At 41.5% G+C, this 16,239-nt stretch overlaps 1 protein-coding gene across 1 annotated transcript in view; it reads left to right on the plus strand.

Annotated features, from left to right (window-relative positions):
- Positions 1–2,395: 2,395 nt before the first annotated feature.
- Positions 2,396–16,239, plus strand: part of DHCR24 (24-dehydrocholesterol reductase) — a 37,401-nt gene continuing 23,557 nt past the window's right edge. The window contains exon 1 of the mRNA XM_056532140.1: positions 2,396–2,419. The gene's annotated coding sequence lies outside the window, so the exon portion shown is untranslated. The remainder of the gene's footprint in view (positions 2,420–16,239) is intronic.

The raw sequence follows: 16,239 nt of genomic DNA on the forward strand, positions 1-16,239 counted from the left end.
TTCATTCCATTCCTGGTCTTTGTCGTTATTTGAGGGGAGGGGTTGGTAGTACGGACTTGGCAAAACTTGTCAAGTTGGGCCCGACTTGGGCGCAGCTAGGGGAGGCCATGGTGACAGGGGTGAAAGGATTAAGGGGTGAATGATGAAAAGGTAGGATGAGCTGGGGACAGGGAGAGAGCAGAGGGAGGGGGAGTGGTGTTGAGGGGCTTTGTGATTGGTGGAGGAGGGGATAAGGTTTGGGGGGAAAAGGGGGTTGGGATATATATAAAGAGAGAGAGAGAAGTGGGGGGTTGGGGGGGGGGTCAGTTGTGATGGAGAGGTTGGTAGTATGGACTTGGCAAAACCTCTGTCAAGTGTAACAATGTATTTATCATGCTGAAGATGGACTAAAACACAAGTTTTTGCACTGAAGAATTGTGTGTGCTGCGGTCATCTTTACATTTATTGAAGTTTGGGGTCTCTAACCAAGTGACTGTGTGCACCTTAACCCCTTAAGGACACAGCCCTTTTTCACCTTAAGTACGCAGCCCTTTTTCGCAATTCTGACCACTGTCGCTTTATGAATTAATAACTCGAAAACGCTTTTAACGAATATTCTGACTCTGAGATTGTTTTTTCGTGACATATTCTACTTTATTTTGGTGGTAAATTTTCGGCGTTACTTGCATCCTTTTTTGGTGAAAAATCCCAAAATTTCATGAAAATGTTGAAAATTTTGCATTTTTCTAACTTTGAAGCTCTCTAATTGTAAGGAAAATGGATATTCCCAATATAAATGTTATTTTTATTCACAAATACAATATGTCCACTTTACGTTGGCATAATAAAATGGACATATTTTTGCCAACGGCTGTCCGGGCATGCTGGGAGTTGTAGTTTTGCAACATCTGGAGGTTCGCAGGTTGTAGACCACTGTCCTATACTTTACATTGCACGGATCCCTCAACATACGATGGTTTCAACAAACGATGGTCCATTTGGAACGGATCACCATCGTATGTTGAGGGACCACTGTATTAGTTATGGAGGAAGATCATAGTATTTGTTTATGGATATTTCATAAAGGAGGGTGACTACAAGATGACCAGTGAGCTAGAAAGACATAAGATGAGGTCTGTAATAGAAACTCCCATAAAAATTCTAATGACTCTGGATTTCCATGTATTGACCTTCAGCCACAACTTATTACTAACCCAGGACTTAGACCAGGCTGACTGGTTTTAGAATGACTTCTGGTATTGGAAGTATCATTCACGTGTACAGAGATGTGTGATAAGCTGTACATTGTACACAAAAATGGGAAATGTATATGTAAAGTATAAGAATAAAGTATATGTGAAGTCTATTTCTATACTATGAGAGAAGATTTATCAGTAACATTATTGGACAAGCTCTTAGAAATGCAGCAAATTTAGTCAAAGTTATCAAAATGGCGTGAGAAATCATACATTTGGCGCAAGTTACGCTGCACGACTCACTACATCTCCCACTTGCGTCGTGGTCAACATTACTTTTTACCGACAACAGTACACACACCTTAAATATACTTATTAAGAAAAAAAGATAATGCATCCAGATAAAAATGTTAGATTGCTGCAAAACTCAACATGTAGTTATGGATATGTAAGTGAATACAGCTGTGGTCTGATTAGTCACTGGGTCTTGCCACAAGTGCTTCCCCATGAAACCCCCAGAGGCTACTTTTGGGTAGTGTACCTCTTGGTGAAAGATCATTGACTGCTGGACATGCCTCTATGATGCACCTGAAGACATTTTGCCAAGTTAACAAGTTAACAAGCTTTGAGCGAATTCAATGTGTATGTATGTTCTAGCACAGTGGTCTTCAACCTGCGGACCTCCAGATGTTGCAAAACTACAACTCCCAGCATGCCCGGACAGCCGTTGGCTGTCCGGGCATGCTGGGAGTTGTAGTTTTGCAACATCTGGAGGTCCGCAGGTTGGAGACCACTGTTCTAGCATCACTTCATTTCCAAATGGCTGGAGATATTTCAATGAAACTTGTATGGTGGCCCAGTACGGGAGTTGTTACCCCGTACCCCTGCTGCCCTGTCAGGCAGCTTCCCTTTAGTGTCCCCTGGGCCCCCTTGCACTTGTCACCCAATGTACATATGTTTACCACGTATTATACTGTGTAATGTGTGAAGAAAGCGTTGTCACTTTAAGACTGTTTAACATGAGAGTTGTCATGTGATTGTTACCCACGAGGTATCAGTGACCAGGTGACCTAGGGGTGACCAATGGGCTCCCTGCTAGTCTCCCCCATATAAGCCCTGGGTGGAGCTTCTCTCTCTTTGAGCTCTGCTCTTCTGCTAAGCTGAGGTCCAGTGCATTTGTCTAGTATGTGTGTCCAGAGTGTTGGAGGCCTCAAAGTCCAGTCCTGCAGCCACCATCAAGTCAAGTAAGATAAAGTCACAGCTTTATGAGTCCAGTCAAGTCAGTCCCTGTCATCTGTCAAGTCACCGTGGTCTGCATTCAATTGTCCAGTCCTACTACAAGTCCCAGCAAGCCCTTAAGGTCTCTGCGTCACTGGTGACCCCCTCGGGCCCTGGCTGAACTGTATAGACTTTACAAACTGTCTACCCTCAGTAAAGCTACCGTTGTCCGTAACTTGGCGTCGGAATCTTTATTGCCCCCGTGCCTAGCCCAGGATCCAGCGGTATACCTTCGGGTGGTTATAGGCTAAACCAAGCCCTGGCGTCATGAATACAAGGGGTTAATGCCATCTGCCCCTAGGATAACAACCTCTGCCCTGCACCACACACACCCCGCCACCACAACTTTGTACACATTACTTACATTTCAACTGAAAATATAGTTAAAATGTACCCGTCAGCGGCAAAAACTTTTCATATGTAGAAAATAACATTATGGGGGAGATTTTTCAAAACCTGTGCTGAGGAAAAGTTGCCCAGTTGCCCATAGCAACCAATCAGATCACTTCTTTTATTTTTAAAAGGACCTCTGAAAAATGAAAGAAGCGATCTGATTGGTTGCTATGGGCAACTGGGCAACTTTTCCTCAGCACAGGTTTTGATAAATCTCCCCCTATATGTATATTTGTAATATACATTGGTTAGAAAATGTGTATATTTTTGTCCCTGTGGCTATTGCCTGTGTGTCTATGTGTGGAGTCCAAATACAGGATATGAAGACAGGATATGAAGTCAGGATATGAGGACGGGATATGAGGTCAAGATAAGAGGACGGGATATGAGACTGAGATTTGAGGTTGGGATATGAGACAGGATATGAGGACTGGATGTGAGGACGGGATATGAGGCCAAGATATTGGTTGGGATGTGAGGATGAGATATGAGGACAGGATATGAGCACAGGATTTGAGGACGGGACATGAGGACAGCATATGAGGATGGAATATGAGGATGAGATATGAGGTTGAGATGTGAGGATGAGATATGAGGTCTGGATATGAGGACGGGATATGAGGTCTGGATATGAGGATGGGATATAAGGATGGAATATGAGGATGAGATATGAGGTTGAGATGTGAGGATGAGATGTGAGGATGAGATATGAGGTCGGGATATGAGGACAGAATATGAGGACAGGATTTGAGGATGGGATATGAGGTCAAAATATGAGGTTCAAATATGAGGGCGAGAACATAATTTTTGCTTTTCCTCTCCCACAAGGTTTAGGTAGTAAGAACGGGCAACGCCAGGTATTCAACTAGTTGGGTGTTAAAGCAAACAGGTATAAAAAAGATCCCGCCTTTGCAGCACCGCCATTAAGTGTAAAGACATCCTGCTGAGCTCTGTGACATGCTTTATGATTGCTCATGAATGTAAAGTGGAATTATACAGTTAACACTATTTTGGTCTTACATAAATCCTACCAATCTTTATAGATTGACCCAAAACGCTTCCATGAGATTGACGTTGTGTACATAGCAGTTAACCTGAAAGCTTTATTTGTTTACTGACAACTACATTGTTGTCACCACAAATACTCAACACGATGGCACCACGTCGTCCCCGGCGAATGGCAGGTCGTATTTATTGAGTATAAATACAGGTGATGAGCACAGACGATCCCTGAGCTGTCACCTCAACAGAGAATCATTTCAGGGAAGGCAGTGGGTGTCGAGAGGCCATGACTATAAAGCTGGTTATCTGTGATCTATCCTCCAATCCTCCGTGATCTTCATCAGTGCGTACATAGGGGACAGTCAACTTTTTTGGTACCTCATGTCTTCAGGGGGGAAAAAATTTAACTTGCCAAATCCTGGTTTCCAGCAATATGAAACCAAGGGCTGATATGATATTATCTTTAACTTCTTCCTAATGCAGCAAATACTGTTGTTGTTGTTTGTTTGTTTTTTGCTTACGTTTTTTTTTAATCCTTTATCTTCATAACATCTTCATCAAAAAAAAAATTTGTACTTTTTAATGTATTTATTGTGTAACCAAAAGGAGTTGTACCCCTGTACCCTTGCTGTCCCATCTGGCGGACTCTATTGCAGTGTCCCCTGAGTTTCCCCTTAAGGGAGTACTCTGCTGCTCAGCGCTTGGAACAAACTGTTCCGAACGCTGGAGCCGGCGCCGGGAGCTTGTGACATCATAGCCCTGCCCCCTCATGACATCACGCCCCCTCAATGCAAGTCTATGGAAGGGGGCGTGACGGCTGTCACGCCCCCTCCCATAGTCTTGCATTGAGGGGGCGGGACGTGATGTCATGAGGGGGCGGGGCTATGATGTCCAAAGCTCCCAGCGCCGACTCCAGCGTTCGGAACAGTTTGTTCCAAGCGCTGAGCAGCGGAGTACCTCTTTAAGCTAAATAGTCAATTATACCTTGTGTTATCTATTGCATTATCTGTATAATGTATATACCTTTAACCCCTTAAGGACGCAGGACGTACTCAAACGGCCCCTTTTCCGAGTCCTTAAGGACTCAGGACGTTTGAGTACGTCCTGTCAAAACCCGGCCCCCCGCCGCTAGCTGGAGGGGAGCCGGTGCCCGATGCCTGCTGAAATCGTTCAGCAGGCATCGGGGCATATCGCCCAGGGGGGTCATTATGCCCCCCCATGTCGGCGATGGCCGCAGATCGCTGGACAATTCAGTCCAGCGATCTGCGGCAGATTCCGGGTCAATCGGGTCTCCAGTGACCCGGTGACCCGGAATTACAGGCTGTTCGGGGCTGCTCTGGCTCCTTCCCTTCTGAGCCCTCTACTGCGCCCGCCGAACAATTAACATAGACATATGAGGTATGTGCTTACTCGAGAAAAATTGGATTTCAAATACAAGTAAACATTTTCTCCTTTTTACCCCTTGCAAAAATTCAAAAATTGGGTCTACAAGAACATGCGAGTGTAAAAAATTAAGATTGTGAATTTTCTCCTTCACTTTGCTGCTATTCCTGTGAAACACCTAAAGGGTTAAAACGCTGACTGAATGTCATTTTGAATACTTTGGGGGGTGCAGTTTTTATAATGGGGTCTTTTATGGGGTATTTCTAATATGAAGACCCTTCAAATCCACTTCAAACCTGAACTGGTCCCTGAAAAAAAGCAAGTTTCAAAATTTTGTGAAAAATTGGAAAATTGCTGCTGAACTTTGAAGCCCTCTGATGTCTTCCAAAAGTAAAAACACGTTAATTTTATGATGCAAGCATAAAGTAGACATATTGTATATGTGAATAAAAAAAAAATTATTTTGAATATCCATTTTCCTTACAAGCAGAGAGCTTCAAAGTTAGAAAAATGCTAAATTTTCAAATTTTTCATCAAATTTGGGGATTTTTCACCAAGAAAGGATGCAAGTTACCACAAAATTTTACCACTATGTTAAAGTAGAATATGTCACGAAAAAACAATCTCGGAATCAGATTGATAACTAAAAGCATTCCAGAGTTATTAATGTTTAAAGTGACAGTGGTCAGATGTGCAAAAAATGTCCTTAAGGTGAAAAAGGGCTCGGTCCTTAAGGGGTTAAATGTTGCTAAGTCTTGTAACCAGGGAAGGTGTCAGTGACCAGATGACTTGTAGGTGACCTATAGGACCCCTCCAAAGTCTCCCCATATAAACCCAGGGAGGAGCTAGTTCGGTCCCTTTGAGTTCTGTGCTGAGTGCAGTGAAGTTAAGACTTGAGAGAGTGTCTGGTGTCCTGAGGAGACCCAAGCCCTGCCACGCAGCCACGCTTCCACTAACCAAGTGCCCCACAGGTGAATGTCAAAACCTGGTAAGCTACACAAGGGGTGAAGTCTAGTCAGTCCTAGTCAAGTCATTCAAGATCAGTCTGTCTAAATTCAGTGTGGGTGTGTAGCAATTACTCCAAGTCCACTACAAGTCCCAGTGAGCCCGCAAGTCTCTTAAGTCACTGGTCACTTCCTTAGGCCTAACTGAGCTGTAAAGACTATTCCATCTGTCTTCCTTAGTAAAGCTGTCGTTGTTCTGTAACTTGGCGCTGGAGTCATTATTTTCCCTGTGCCTAGCCCAGGATACAGCGGTCATACCTTCGAGCGGTGTAGAGGTAAAACCACGCCCCGGCGTCACGAACACAAGCGGTTAATGCCATCTGCCCCTATGGTAATAACATCTGCAGTCCATCACACCCTCACCACATATTACTATTCCATTTTTAATGCCCTTGCATTTGGGCTAGGACAGCCACGAAATGCTTTACTGTGTACACTTTTATCAAACAAATAAATCATATAAAAAAATCCCGATGTGAAGCTGAGAAGCAGCGCCAGATCCTAATTCGAGGAATTGTCTTTATTAGCTAGAGACATTGGAGTAGTGTTTTCGTAACAGGGTGCCCCCAGCTGTTTCAAAACTACAACTCCCAGTGCTGGGAGTTGTTGTTGTGCAACAGCTGGAGGCACACTATTTGGAAACCACTGTATTGGAGAAATTTCCCATTGGCGTGGCCAACAAAAGTAAAATATTTATGTTATTTATAGAAATGAAGAAATATTTATCGCAAATCCTATTCATCATCGTTCAAAAATTCATAAAGGGAGTTATCCAGGATTATACAAACAGAGATGATTGCTTCCAAAAACAGCACCACACTTGTTGTTGTTGTTGTATTTGTCATAAAGTCACCTGTTTTACAGATTGCAGAACCAAATTAGTAACATCTATGCCACTGAGGGACAGGACATTGTATAGCACTGGAGATAGGAAAAATAAAACATAATTCCAATTTGTCTACTGTAATTTATCTAATGTACTGGGCAAGGATGAAAAATACACTTTATTTGCATCATTGTAAAATACATATCCCAGAGATCCATACTATCATAATTGCAGAATATAATCCAATCATGTCCAATCCTAGTAGAGAAGGATTGAGTAAGGTCCCACACCATCCCATGCCAGCAGGAAGAACAGGTGTTAACCGCGGTCATTATAATGGAGGGAGGGGTATTTAGCAATTTCTGTCATGGGCACCATGGGAAACCTTCTTTAAAGGGCACCTCTCATCAAATAAACTTTTGATATATTTTAGATTAATGAATGTTGAATAACTTTCCAATAGCATGTTAATGAAAAATATGCTTCTTTCTATTGTATTTTTCCCGATCAGTCCTGTCAGCAAGCATTTCTGACTCATGCTGGAGTCCTAAACACTCAGAGCTGCCAGCCTGCTTTGTTCACAGCCAAACAGGCTGTGAACAAAGCAGGCTGGCAGCTCTGAGTGTTCTCCTTTGTGAACAAAGCAGACTGGCAGCTCGTAGTGTTTAGGACTCCAGCATGAGTCTGAAATGCTTGCTGCCAGGACTGGTAGGGAGACCCCTAGTGGTCATTTCTTCAAAGTGGACAATTAAATAGAAAGAAGCATATTTTTTAATAACATACAATTGTAAAGTTATTCTGCATACATTAATCTATAATATATCAAAAGTTTTTTTGATGAGAGGTACCCTTTAATAATCTGTGATGTCCCAGTACAGGTACACGGTCCTGTATTACCTGTAGGCCCTGTCAGGTTGAGTCCCTCGGTGACCTGGGGGCTCCCCTGCAGGGTCTCCCCCTGTTGTCTCCACCTGTTGTTTAATATGGTGGGTATGTCACTCTAAATGCTTAGACGGGATCCCTATGTATAGTTAGTTTAGAGTTAGTATAGAGGACCTGTGGGTGGTCTTAAGGACCTGTGTGTAAGTTATCATGTGGTAAGCTTGTGGGGGTGTAGGGTATATGGGGTGTAGCTGTGCAGTGATTAACCCTTAAAGGGGTACTCCGGTGGAAAAACTATTTTTTTTTCTTTTTTAAATCAACTGGTGCCAGAAAGTTAAACATATTTGTAAATTACTTCTATTAAAAAATCTTAATCCTTCCAGTACTTATTAGCTGCTGAATGCTACAGAGGAAATTCCTTTCTTTTTGGAACACTGATGACATCACGACCACAGTGCTCTCTGCTGACATCTCTGTCCATTTTAGCAACCGTGCATAGCAGATATATGCTAAGGGCAGCATGGTGGCTCAGTGGTTAGCCCTGCTGCCTTGCAGTGCTGGGACCTTGGGTTCAAATCCCACTAAGGACAACACTAAATAAAGACTTATTAATATTATAATGTCAGCAGAGAGCAGTGTGTTCGTGATGTCATCAGAGAGCATTCCAAAAAGAAAAGAATTTCCTCTGTAGTATTCAGCAGCGAATAAATACAGGAATGATTAAGATTTTTTAATAGAAGTAATTTACAAATATGAACAAAAAGGGTTGTGCAGCTCACAATTAACTAGCCGAGGTAAGGAGGTTGTCCCACACCAGGTGCTGGAAATTTAAAACAATATTTTCAAACAGTAACCAACCCCTCAAGACTAGTACCAGTTACCTGATACATGGATGAAAAATAATACAAATGATTAAAAATAAATAAATAGCTGGATCGTGCTTCAAATATAGGACACAATTTTATTAAAAATATATATAAATTGTCAATTGATATGACTTAGCCTCGTTGCACAGGGCCCTTGTACCGAGGAGAAGAAATAGATTAACTTAGACATACATAATATATAAACACCGATATTTTTACAAAAATATAAAAAAAATATATAAAAATGTAATAAAATATATCACTTTCAATAGTCCGGTAACTGGAAATCCAGAGATGTGTTAAAGTCCCGTAACTGATATAGGATCCTGATACACTGAAAGGAATGGGTGGGTTAATATTTACCAGCTTGAATAGAGTCCCACTGTAACGTCACCTGAGGACAACTGGTGAGGTCCGCAAATCTCGGGTCCTGAAAAGACGCTGGCACACGTCACCGCGGCGGTCTGCCTGCCACAGACCAGTGTGAATGATAGCCGCTCCCGTGATCTTTCGCTGCAGTTGGAATCTTAGCGGTGCAGACCTCGTGGTATCCTGATGGTGTGTGACGTCTCAGGCGCTTGGCAACGCCGCCTGGATGTGTAGACTTAGATGGTATTGCTGGTTTGACCCACAATCGATCCTTCAGAGGTGAGTGAAATATCGGTGCTAAAATTATACACCTAGACGCGTTTCAGGGCTCTTACAAGCAGAACACGGCCCTTTCCTCAGTAGGTATGTACCTGAAGAAAGGATTATTAATATCCAGAAACGCGTTGTGTGAATAGAATAAAAGAATTTAAGACACCTACTAGTATCCTTGAACCTAACTACAAGTAGCAAGCTGCGAGGTCCTCTGGGTCCCGGTCACCTCTCTGAGAAATCTGGCCTTAGCCTTGAAGATAATTACACGTGTCTTCTACTCAGTAAAGATTCCGTTTGAACATTACTGGTTGTGGACTCTCATTCACTACTAGCAATCGGGATAGCGGAGAATCCAGGCATGTGATGTTCCTGAGCCCGAAAACCACAATGGCGTCAAGAACACATAAGCGTTAATACCATCTGACCCCCGGGGTTAATAACATCAGATCGCACCATTCACACCGCCACACCCATAGTCCCGCCATTACACCCAGTGGGTTACCACAAACCCCTAAAGTCAGAATAGTTACACTTTAATCTTGGTCCCTCTCTGCTGCCCTCAATGTCAATGTGTCACTAGTTCAGCCACTTCTGTAGCCAGGTCTCACCCTCTATTGCCACCTACTGGCTGTGCTATGGATAACAATGTAGACTAATGCTGACATACAATGGCTCTGATTTGCTAAGAGTGTTGTGCCGTTTTCTTTGTGGGTTTTAATTCCCTACAATTTTTTTCCATGGTATTTACTAAGCTTTCCCTACATTTCGCACTTTTCCCTACATTCTGCTTATTTTTTTATTTAATTTTTTACACCTGCTCTGATCTGTAGGGTTTTCATCAGCTGAAATCCACCACATTTTCTGTGGAAACCTTAGTAAGGCTAAGTTTCCACTTGTTTTTTTTTTCTGGCAGTTTTTGGAAAACTGCCACTGAAGTTATTGAGCCAGAAGTGGATCCATAACGGAGGAGAAGTGTAAGTCCTTCTTTTATATGTCCTATTCCTTTTGACTACACTACTGGCTTTGGCTCAAAAACTGCTGTGGCCGTATTCCAAAAACTGCCAGAAAAAAAACAAGTGGAAACTTAGCCTTAATATGTAGTTTTTTTGTAAAAATGTCAGGGACATGCCCCCTTTTCTGCGGCCACGCCCACTTTTCCCAATGGCCATGCCGGGTTTTCTCAGTAAAATGGAGAGTTAGTCGGGTTTTTTCCAATTCTGACGCATATTCTGGCGCAGACAGAATTTCTGACGCAATGCACCAGAATCTGGCGCACAACCCGACAAAACATGTCGGGTTTACAATAGTAAATCAGGGCCCGTGCCTTCATTTATATAGCAATCAGGGGGGACTTACAACACTCTGGGCCCCTGGACCGAATAAAGTAAGGGCCCACTGTGAGGCTCAGCCCCTGGTCACACCTCTGCCACACCCCTATCCCACCCAAATCTCCCCTCATGCCCCACACAAAGTAAAATAAAATTATATAAATACCTATATTTAAAACACGTTAACGTAGGTAAGATCATTTTTTATGAACAATAATACCAGTATACAAGGAGGAAATATATACCATCACACAATGACTGGATAATACCACCATACTGTACTGAATAAAACCACTATACAAAGTGCCCACATAGCGATAGATACCAGCTGCACACAGGATCTGTATACCATATAAGTGACTATATAAAGGACCACAGCTCAAGGCCTGGCCTAACACCCCCCCCCCCCCCCTGCCTGCTATCTTCCCCATCCATTGTCTATAAAAAAAAAATATATGTATATATATATATATATATATATATATATATATATATATATATATATATATATATATATATATAACATGAGCCCTTTAGTTTAGTGAGGAAGGAAGGAAAGTGGAATATTATCACCATGAATAATAAATATTACCACCATACTGTTACTGACCTACTGACCAAATCCCCAAATCCTGTATACTGAGAACAAATATTACCAATAATACCAGTATACAAGTGAAAATAATACCACCACACCATGACCACTACCATTACCACTACATAGTGACTGAATAAATATCACTGAACCATATAGTGGTGACCCCTGACTCTACACAAATGCCGCAGACCATGTAAGTAATTACACTGCAGCTACATCTACTGACTCACAGGAGGCGTCTTCTTGAAGTCGTTTTCTTTCCTTTTTTTCTCTGTCTTGCTCAGACCGTCATGAAGTCTTCTTCCAACCATGACTCGTCTTCACAGAATCTGCCAGACAACAAACAAGTTAGGCTCCACGCTTTTTCAGCACATTCCCCACCTGTTCCCTACCCTCACTGCAGGGCCAGGGAAATAACCAATTTATGTGTATGTTGTGGTACACAGTACTACCAGCCTTGTATTAAAGGGGTACTCCGGTGGAAAACCTTTTATAATCAACTGGTGCCAGATAGGTAAATAGATTTGTAAATTACTTCTATTAAAAAATCTTAATCCTTCCGGTACTTATTAGCTGCTGAATACTACAGAGAATTTTTTTTCTTTTTGGACCACAGAGCTCTCTGCTGACATCACGAGCACAGTGCTCTCTGCTGACATCTCTGTCCATTTTTAGGAACTGTCCAGAGCAGCATATGTTTGCTATGGGGTTTTTCTCCTACTCTGGACAGTTCTTAAAATGGACAGAGATGTCAGCAGAGAGCACTGTGTTCCAAAAAGAAAATAATTTTCTCTGTAGTATTCGGCAGCTAATAAGTACTGGAATGATTAAGATTTTTTAATAGAAGTAATTTACAAATCTGTTTAACTTTCTGGCACCAGTTGATTTAAAAAAAAAAAAAATAAGTTGAGTGAGTTGATTGTTAATCTTGCGTCTCCAATTTGGTTGGCAACCATCACCAGTGTTTCCTACCTAACCTTCACTTAGACTATATTAGACTATATTAGACTTTTTAAATACGCTATTAAAGGTTACGTTTTATATTCACTCCTCCTCCATCGGTTTAGTTATTATTTGCTGGGAGTATCTGACATCAGGTTTGTAGAGACCTGCTATTATCTACAATTTGTGTATTCATTTATATAGCACCAACATAAATGAAACACAGAAGCACTGTACATAACTTGTCATCACTCAAATCAGTCCATGTCTTCCCAATCTAAATTCCAATATCATTTGGCAGTATGTTATAGGAGTTTGGGAGGAAATTGGAGTACCTAGAGAAAATCCACAAACACTTGGGAAGAACTTTTTGCAGATGTTGTCCTTGGCAGGATTTTAGAATAAGACAATAATACTATCCATTATTATTATTATACAGCATAAATAATATAATTATAATAATATTTATTATTATTCTCAAACTTAAAAGCATAGCACCGCAAAACATTTGTTAGACCTAATGGTGCCATCTGCTGGTGAGATACCGTAATTCATTTATTTTTGCATTAGGCCTTTTTTTGTTGTTTTTGATTTGTTGCACCATTTTGGGGGGTACAGTACTTATACACAATTTTTACCCTTTCTGCTTTTTTGAGGCATAGTTTGCACTGCATTTAACCAGTCTGTTGAAGTTAAAGGATGTTAAAAAAAAAAAAAACTATACATAAAAAAATAAAAAATAAAAATAAACTATAGTATAAATATATATATATATATATATATATATATATATATATATATATCACGGTATTTTTGGCTGACACTGTTAATTGGTACTGTGGCTGTCTTTTCTATAATATATATGGCTGATGCTGTTAAGGGGGCGCTGTGGTAATTTTTACTATGGTATACATGGTTGACACTGAGAAGGGGGCCCTTTGGCTGTCTTTATTATGGTATACATGGCTGACACTGTGAAGAAGAGAACTGAGGTCGTCTTTACTATGACATACATGGCTGACACTGTTAGGGGAGAGCTGTGGCTGCCTTTACTATTGTATATATGCCTGGCACTGGTAAGGTGGCACTATAGCTGTCTTTATTATAGCAACATATGCGCAGCAACAACGCCATAAGGTGCAAACGAAGAGTGTCTAGTGCATGCACTATTTCTCCCGTTGCTATCTTCCGTCACAAGATAACGTCCGTTATCAATAACGGACTATACAGTGATCCCTCAACTTACAATGGCCTCAACATACAATAGTTTCAACATACAATGGTCTTTTCTGGACCATTGTAACTTGAAACCATACTCAACATACAATGTACAGACAGTCCAGATCTGTGAAATATGTCAATGGCCGGAAGAACTGACCAATCAGAATGGGGCATTTTACTGGTAAAACCCCTGTATTACTGAAGCGTATGCACTGACTGATGTCTGGTAGCGCCCCCTACAGTACAGGGAGGTATTACATGTTCTTCTGTACACTTTACCTGTACCAGGGTTACCTGCTCCTTTGGACACCAGGTGAGGGCGACTCCATGTTACTTTTTTAGGACATTGTGTACTGTACAGGACCCCGAAGAAGATCCTGTCCTTTACATAGACCAGTGTTTCCCAAGCAGGGTGCCACCAGCTGTTGCAAAACTACAACTCCCATCATGAAAGGCTGTCCGGGCATGCTGGGTGTTGTAGTTTTGCAACAGCTGGAGGCTCCCTGCTTGGGAAGCACTGACATAGACAGTGATTTACAGCTCCCAGCAGATCTTTCTTACTTTTATATGTAAGGATTTGCTTTATCTATATTAGTAATCTACTTTTTTATTTTTATTTTTTTAATTTTCACTCTTTCCTATTTTTGGATGACATGTTTGGTGCCTTTAGAACCAATTACCAGGTTTCCATAGAGTTCTGGTCTCAACATACAATGGTTTCAACATACAATGGTCGCCCTTGAACCAATTAATATTGTAACTTGAGGGACCACTGTAATGGATTAAAACGGATATTAGAAAATCCCATAGACTATAATGGTATTTTCTAACGGACGTATAGCATTTTGTTACTGCCGTTTTCAGCTGGATTTCAGACGGAACTTCGTACAGATGTTTAAAAACGGAGAATTTTGTAGTGTGAAAGAAGCCTAAGTAGCTTATTGATGGTTATAGGAAGCGACTGATTTCAGTTACTTTTTCCAAAGGGTGTGCGACCAAATATTAAGTTATAGGTGCCAAAAATTTTGTCCAGACCATTTTGGAGTTTGGTGACATTATGTCCAATTTGCTTTTTTTCCCTCCCTTTTTTTTGTTTAGTTCCAATACACACAAAGGGAATAAACATGTGTATAGCAAAACATGTTACTGCAATCCTTTTCTGTGAGAAATACTTCATTTTCTGGAAAAATTTCAGGGGTGCCAACATTTACGGCCATGACTATATATATATATATATGTAGTAAAGACTGTCCCCTTAGCCATATATCTATATACATATATATATATATATATATATATATATATATATATATATATATAAAACTCAACACGTGTGTGTGTGTATGTATGTATGTTAGTGTTGCTCGCGAATATTCGCAAAGCGAATTTTATTTGCGAATATCGCATATTCGCGAATATAGCACTATATATTCGTAATTACGAATTTTTTTTTTTTTTCACAGTACACATCACAGTGATCACCCCTCTCTGCTTCCATCTTGTGTGGTGTAAAGAAGGCTCTAATACTACTGTGTGAGACTGGCGTGCGAATTTTCGCATATGCGAATTTCCGCGTATGCGAAAATAAAACGAGGGTATTACTAATATGCAAATATTCGCGAATATATGACGAATATTCGTCCATATATTCGCGCATATTCGCGAATTCGAATATGGCCTATGCTGCTCAACACTAATGTATGTATGTGTGTATGTTCCACAAAAACTTCCAAACGGCTAAAGATATTAACATGAAACTTGGCCACATGTTACTTATATGTCAACAACAAACATAGGATAGGTGATTTAACCCTTACTCACCCCCATTTGCCAGGGGAGGGGTTTATGTTTAAAGTCCCATACAAGTCTATGGGAAATATATGTTACTGCATAACTTCCAAACGGCTGGAGATATTTCGATAATACTTGGTCACATGTTACTTATATGTCCACTTAAAATATAGGATAGTTAATTTAACCCTTAACTACCCCCATTTGTGAGGGTCGGGGTTTTTGTTTAAAGTCCTATGCAAATCAATGGGAAATGTATGTTCCCACAAAACTTCCGTACGGCTGGAGATATCTCAATACCTGGTACACATATTACGGGTCGGGATAGGAGGACGCGATAGGAGGTCGAAATAGGAGGACGGGATCGAAGGTCGAAATAGGAGAACGGGATAGGAGGTCGGGATAGGAGGTCGACATAGGAGGATGGGATAGGAGGACGGGATAGGAGGAAGGGATAGGAGGTCGAGATAGGAGGACGGGATGGGAGGACGGGATAGGAGGTCAGGATAGGAGGTCGGGATAGGAAGTCGAGATAGGAGGTCGGGATAGATGGACTGGATAGGGGGACGGGATAGGAGGTCGAAATAGGAGGTCAGGATAGGAGGTCGAGATAGGAGGTCGGGATAGGAGGACGGGATAGGAGGATGGGATAGGAGGTCGGGATAGGAGGTCGGGATAGGTCGGGATATGAGGACGGGATAGGAGGTCGGGATAGAAGGTCAAGATATGATGACGGGATAGGAGGTCGGGATATGACAACAATATATGAAGACGGGATATGAAGTCAAAAGCTTCCTCCTTTGTTTATTTTCCTCCCCAACAAGGATTAGGAAGGAAAAACCGGGCAACGCCGGGTACTCAGCTAGTATCATAATAAACACAGGCACAGAGCCCCCTTAACAGTGTCT

Source organism: Hyla sarda, chromosome 7 (assembly GCF_029499605.1).
Source record: "Hyla sarda isolate aHylSar1 chromosome 7, aHylSar1.hap1, whole genome shotgun sequence".
NCBI classification, from domain to species: Eukaryota; Metazoa; Chordata; class Amphibia; order Anura; family Hylidae; genus Hyla; species Hyla sarda.